The following is a 7500-nucleotide window of genomic DNA, read 5'->3' on the forward strand; positions in this document are numbered from 1 at the left end:
TTTTTTTCTTTTTTTTTTCTTTTTCATTGATGGCTTGATGTAAAAAAACAAAACAAACAAACAAACAATTGTTGCTTTTTCAATTTACCATCATAAAATAAAATCTTGACTTGACTTGACTTGACACAGATGCAAATCTGTTTCATGCACATTCACAGTATATTAAAAGGAGAACTCAGTGTAACTGATAAATAAAGACTAATAATAATGATTTAGGGGAAACAAAATCACGCTGTACTCATTTGAATGTAATTCACAAAGAATTCTATATTCAAACGAGAGACAGACACAGACAGGCAGGCAGGCAGACTGGCATACATACAGAAAGAGACAGAGGCAGAGACAAACAGACGGACAGACAGAGACCGACTGACGGACAGACACGCAGACAGACAAACAGAGACAAACAGACAGATAGACAGACGGACAGAATAACAGTGAGAGAGACAGACAGACAAGCAGGCAGGCAGACAGACATACAGACAGACAACAGACAGGCAGACACACAGAGAGATAAACAGAGAGAGAGAGAGCTCACGATTCGACTAAGGGACAATACTCTGGTGACTCCATGGAGTCTATGTACGTACGAATTCTTTCCCTTGAATAACGCTTTGTTCAACTCCAACCCCTCCTCTCCCTTGCGTACCCCCCACCCTCTCCAATTCCACCAATCCTTCCACACCCTGCCCCCCCCCCCCCAGCCCCATTCCCCCAAACCCTCTACACCCTCCCAACCCGCCCTCCCCCGTACCCCCGCACCATTCTCCCAAGCCCTCTACAACCTTCCCCCCCCCATTCCCCCAAACCCTCTACACCCAGCCCCCCTCCCCCCCTCCTACCAACCCCCATTCCCCCAAAACCTTCTACACCCTGCCAGCCCCCCCCACCCCCACCCCTCTACCCTCCTCCCTTTCCTCCCTATTTCCTTCCTCCCGAGCATCATCTTACTTCGTCCTAAATAATTCAGTCAGCCTTAGCGCCTGGATCACATGGTGATGGTCAGATTCCAGCAGTTGACCAGTGCCTCTGTTGTTGTTTCTTTTCGCTAGTCTCTTTCTTTCCCTTGCAGTGACGGCCAGTGCAGAAGAATCAGCCCTAAGTGAACTTAAGGGTCCAGCTGCTCTTCAATTATTAACGGCACCGGTCCAGGATACCTCACACACAATGTATCACCCACACTTACATCCAATCCCATCGCTACAGCTCCGTTCTACTGTTGTTGTTGTTTTTTTCTTTTTCTACCGATACTCATCATCATCGTCGTCGTCGTCGTCGTCGTCATTATCAGCATTGTCATCGTCATAATAATCTTCATTATCATCATCGTCATTATCACCTTCTTCTTCTTTTTCTTCTTCCACTCCTCCTCCTTCTTCTTCCACTCCTCCTCCTCCTCCCCCTCCTCCTTCATCTTCTTCTTCTCCCCCTCCTCCTCCACCTCCTCCTCCTCCTTCTTCTCCTTCTTCTTCTTCTTCTTCCACGTCTCCTCCTCCTCCTCTTCATCCTCCTCCTCCCCCTCCTTCTTCTTCTTCTCCTCCACCTCCTCCTCATCCTTCTTCTTCTTCCACGTCTCCTCCTCCTCCTCTTCATCCACCTCCTCCTCCCCCTCCTTCTTCTCCTTCTTCTTTTTCTTCTCCTCCACCTCCTCCTCCTCATTCTTCTCCTTCTTCTTCTTCTTCTTCCACGTCTCCTCCTCCTCTTCATCCTCCTCCTCCCCCTCCTTCTTCTTCTTTTTCTTCTTCTTCTTCTTCTCCTCCACCTCCTCCTCCTCCTTCTTCTTCTTCTTCTTCCACGTCTCCTCCTCCTCCTCTTCATCCTCCTCCTCCCCCTCCTTCTTCTTTTTCTTCTTCTTCTCCTCCACCTCCTCCTCCTCCTTCTCCTTCTTCTTCCGCATCTCCTCCTCCTCCTCCTCCTCTTCATTCTCTGCCACCTCCTCCTTCTTCTTTTTCTTCTTCTTCCACGGCGGCTCCTCTTCGTCCTCCTCCGTCTTCTTCTTCTTCCTACAATCAGAACAAAGTCTTTTTTTGTCAACGCGCTTCTTTCTTTCTTTTGTTCTATCTCCCAGCTGTCTGGTAACCGCTCCATCTGAAGATCGCTTGTTCATCCTTCTTCTTCTTCTTCTTCTTTGTGTGTGTGTGTGTGTGTGTGTGTGTGTGTGTGTGTGTGTGTGTGTGTGTGTGTGTGTGTGTGTGTGTGTGTGTGTGTGTGTGTGTGTGTGTGTGTGTGTGTGTGTGTGTGTGTGTGTGTGTGTGTGTGTGTGCCTGATTTTGTAAAGCCTTCAAAAACCCTGTTTATAGAACAGATGTTATATTAATTCTTATGATGGTTATGGTGATGGCGGTGATGATGTTGGCGATGATGGCACATTTCAATGCATATGAAATAAGATAAATGAAAAATAATTTAAAATAGATTGAAATATTCGTGAATCTTTAGTTCTCTCTTGCCCTTGTACAGTTACACTAAGGAACATTGTTCTGACCAAAGAGTAACAAAAAAAAAAAAACAACAACAACAAAAAACCAAACAAATAAATGGACCGAGTCTTAGTTTGAGGTGGTATCTACAGTGAGGTGGACACCGCCAGACTGATCGATTGAAGTGTTGACACAGGCTGGGATGAGGTCACGTTTGATGTCTGGGGATGAGAGAGAAAGCACACAGAGAGAGGGGGGGGGGGGGGGGGGGGGAGGGAGGGAGAGAGAGAGGGGGGGGGAGAGAGAGAGGGAGGGAGGGAGAGAGAGAGAGAGGGAGGGAGAGAGAGAGGGAGAGGGGAGGGAGAGAGGGAGAGAGAGAGGGAGGAGAGAGGGAGGGAGAGAGAGAGAGAGAGAGAGAGAGAGAGAGAGAGAGAGAGAACGTGTGTGAGTGAGTGTGTGTGTGTGTGTGTGTGTGTGAGGGAGGGTGGGTGGGACACACACACACGCGCGCGTGCGCACGCATAAGCATACACACACACGCACGCACACACATACACACACACACACACACACACACACACACACACACACACACACACACACACACACACACACACACTGACAAACGCCTCGTTTCTTCATCATTGAATTTATTCATCATTTTTGACATTCGAAAATCAAACATGACATTTATGTTATGTGATCATCATTCCCCTGACGCATAGCAATGCAGAAAGCCAGCGATGATTGCATCATCCGGAGCAAGAACTGAACATGACGTACAAAGAAACAACAACTACAATCATGACGCAAATCCGACGAGAGCGCCTAGCTGTGACATAAAACCAGCCATTGACGTAATTCGAACAAGAAAGTCAAACGACGTAATCCAAGTGGCAAAAGGATTATGAGCCGACTGAATACGATGTAGGCCATTATAATTATGTATACAAAACTGTTTGTACAGTATTGTTCACGTATTATGTTGTTGTCACAGAGAGAGAGAGAGAGAGAGAGAGAGAGAGAGAGAGAGAGAGAGATGTGTACCACCACATAAAGTTATTGTGTGTCCAGTAAAAGAAGAAGAAGGGGAGGTGGTGTGGTAGGAGGGAGCGTATCTCTGTGTCTTCTACAGGTTTCACACACACACAAAAATTGAGGACCACTTGAGGGAACTTGGGACACGATGAAATTATGCTTAATTTTCCGCGCACAGTTGTATATGCAGCCGATGGTATTAATATATCTATATCTATATCTAAGCACGACACATTTCCAGAGGTGTTTTCTTGTGCGGGCACTTTCGTTTTTACAATAAAAAAAAAGTATTTGTTGTTGTTATTGTGTTTGAAAAGCACTGAATAGCTGCGATCCCCCCCCCCCCCCCCCCCTCCTGTGACATTGGGGTTTTCTACCATTTTGTTCCAAGCTCTTCGTGGGTCACACATCACTAAAACAGCCATTACTGTCTTCAGTGAGCGGTTAGCGGTGGACTCGCTCCGTGGATAATTTTAATCCTCTCTCAATATTTAACCTTTTTTTTATTTTTATTTTTTTATTGAAACCAAACTTGCTTCTGTTCAGTGGTCTTTAACATTTTTGCGATATATATATATATATATATATATATATATATATATATATATATATATATCCCCATTCACAAGTCCATTACAAGTACACGTTTACTACGCCGACTACAGCCTCAAGCAGATGTAACCAATGTGTCATAAGAGCTCGCATACGTACACAAAATATTCAACATACACACATAGCATCGTAGAACAGGATATGTCTTCTTTTTGATCACAACACAAAGAAGAAAACATATTCATAACTGATCGAGTGCATGAATTAGGACTAATAATCAACCAAAAAAAACACACTCGCCAACAATCAGTTCAGGAACCAACTAAATATATCAAAGCGAAACCAAGTGGAGAGAGAGACAGAGACAGGGACAGACAGACACAGACACACAGAGAGAGAGAGAGAGAGAGAGAGAGAGAGAGAGAGAGAGAGAGAGAGAGAGAGAGAGAGAGAGAGAGTTTAGTCTTCAGGAAAATTCGGAAACGCAGTGCATCACTGATGTATCATGTACTTAATTCATTAAAAGCTGAAGAAAAATATGAACCCGAATCTCCGTTTTCTAGCAGACAATCTGATGCACAAAGCTATGGTAACTTTCATGTTAAATAGTTGGCAAGACTTTCTAGACTGACGACACGTACACTACTTTTGAACAAACTTTAAGAGAAACCTAACAGCAACAAAGGCTGATTCGCGAATCTCTTTTCTTTTTCTGTTTCACAAACAAACAGCAACAACAACACTGATAACCTTCATCATCTTCATCATCATCATCATAACCATCATCGTCATGTGGATTATTCAATTTCTATAATCCAATACGTTTGATCTGGGATCAAGTAACTTTATTCGTGTATGAATAATGATTTTCCTTTCTCGGAAAATATCCGTCCAACTAATTCCCTGCACTCCGTGCTTTTCATAGGGCATGGGGAAATTGTCCCCGTTATGGGTAACATGCCAAAATACCAGATTTATTTATTTATTTTTTTATTTTATTTTTTTTAGAGAGAGACTATTTCCCGGACATTTCCAGCAAGCTTCTCTTCTTTCTTTTTTGCTTTAAATTTATTTAAAAAAAAAAAAAAAAAAAAAAAAAAAAAAAAAAAAAAATATATATATATATATATATATATATATATATATATATATATATATATATATATATATATATATATATATATAAGACCCAAGCATTGATCAGATTTACTTTCCCATTTTACAACCATTGCATCGATTTATCATCCTGCAAAGCACCCCCCCCCCACACACACACACCCCTCACACACCCTTCCCCCCACCCCCGCCGCCCTCCACCCCCTTATTTATTTATTTATTTATTTATTATCTTCTTTTTTTCTCGCTGGGTGCCAGACACCATAATAAACATGAACCTGAGAATTACTTCTTTCCCTTTTCGACACTGTTCTGCTATCATAGTGACCCCCCCCCCCCCCCCACGCCCCCACCCCCACCCCCCCACCACCCACAAAGAAGGATTCCTCCGTTTCCGACATACCACGTTAATAACTTCAAGACGTTGTTGTTGTGGTTGTTATTGTTGTTGTTGTTGTTGCTGCTGCTGCTGCTGCTGCTGCTGCTGTTCATGTCTTTTATCCAGTAGGGATCTATTGTGGATTGTTGCCCTGTATAGGGATTACCACAGGATTATAGACAAGACAAGATATATGAGGTTGAGTTGTTCCACCAAGTTTATTTGCTTGGTTTGAAGACGAGAACAAACCGTAACAGAGGCAGCCAATCGCCGTTTTTCGAGGGTCACATCTTAACAAAGACATGGGGAAGATGAAAACAAGGAGAACTATCTCCGCAGCCAAAAGATTTTCCCCGTTGATGTTGTGTGTGTGTGTGTGTGTGTGTGTGTGTGTGTGTGTGTGTGTGTGTGTGTGTGTTTGTGTGTGTATGTGTGTGTGTGTGTGTGTGTGTGTGTGTGTGTGTGTGTGTGTGTGTGTGTGTGTGTGTGTGTGTGTGTGTGTGTGTGTGAATAAATGAAGCAATGAATACATGGAACATCACTTCTGTACATCTCATCAATTTACCGTGCAAGATAGGCAGAAATTTGCTCACACAGGTCTTCATCGTTTGACTTAAAAAAAAAAAAAATTTAAAAAAAAGTGTGTAAAAACCTTGTAACCAATTAGAAAACTGTACTCTTTTGTACGTGCAGGTAGCGTATCTAGCGGGAATAGAATATCAAACACTACACAGTGCTGCGAAACTCTACACTAAACTACACGACACTGCTCTGCACTACACTACGTTACACATTCACAACACTGCACACCATTTCGCACCACACCACACCACACCAAATGACATCACACCACACTACACCGCAAAGCATCACATCGCGCCACACCACACCACACCACACCAAATGACATTACACCACACTACACAGCAAAACATCACATCACACCACACATCACACTACGCTGCACAAAAACCCATACTTTATCCAGAGAAACATGCATATATATATATATCTAATGATTGGTATTCACCGTTGCAACTATGAAACTGGACACCCAATTTGGAACATAATGTTGTCTTAAAAAAAAAACAAAAAAAAATCGCAGATCTGTTTTCATTTTACGTCAGAAGGAAAAAAAAAAACAAAAAAATATATTGCTTCAAATATTAAAAGCACACCACCACTACCACCACCACCATCACCACTGCCCCTAGTCTGTTTCTCATCAAACTGATAAAACTTCTTGGCATATCCACATATTTCCACCACCACCACCACCACCACCAACACTACCACTGCCCCTACCTAGACTATTCATCATCAAATTAATAAAAAGTTCTAGGCATGTCCACATATTCCAAATTATTTTTTTTAACAAACAACGTGGTTTAAAAAGAAAAAGAAAAAAAAAAGTTGACAGGCTGCGACTTTTCAGTTTGGGGACGCCCCCCCCCCCCCTCCCCCTCCCCCCCCCCCCCCAAAAAAAAAGGAAATGAAATGCAAAACCCCCAGCTAAAACAACAGCAACAACAGTGAAACTAGCAACAACAAACAAGCAAAGAAATAGAAAAAAAATAAGTAAATAAAAAAAAAAGAAGCAACAAAAACAAACAAACAAACAATACAAACAAAAAGCCACAGGGTGATATGGAGCAGTTATAGAAATTTATGTCTGCTTGGAAATAAGAAAAAAATAACATGGAATATAACTCAGTTCCACACACATATACACACACACGCGCGCGCGCGCGCGCGCACATGATTATGTGCACATACGCACCAGCTTACGCACACTTGTATACACGGGCTAATATACACTAATACTTCTGAGCTCTTTTCCCTGTCCACACATTGTCAGAGAGCAAACGGAAAATGTTTGAGAGTGAAAGAGAGAGAGAGAGAGAGAGAGAGAGAGAGAGAGAGAGAGAGAGAGAGAGAGAGAGAGAGAGAGAGAGAGAGAGAGAGAGAGAAAAGAGGACAGATGTCATTCATATT

Source organism: Babylonia areolata, chromosome 1 (assembly GCF_041734735.1).
Source record: "Babylonia areolata isolate BAREFJ2019XMU chromosome 1, ASM4173473v1, whole genome shotgun sequence".
Taxonomy (NCBI): Eukaryota; Metazoa; Mollusca; class Gastropoda; order Neogastropoda; family Buccinidae; genus Babylonia; species Babylonia areolata.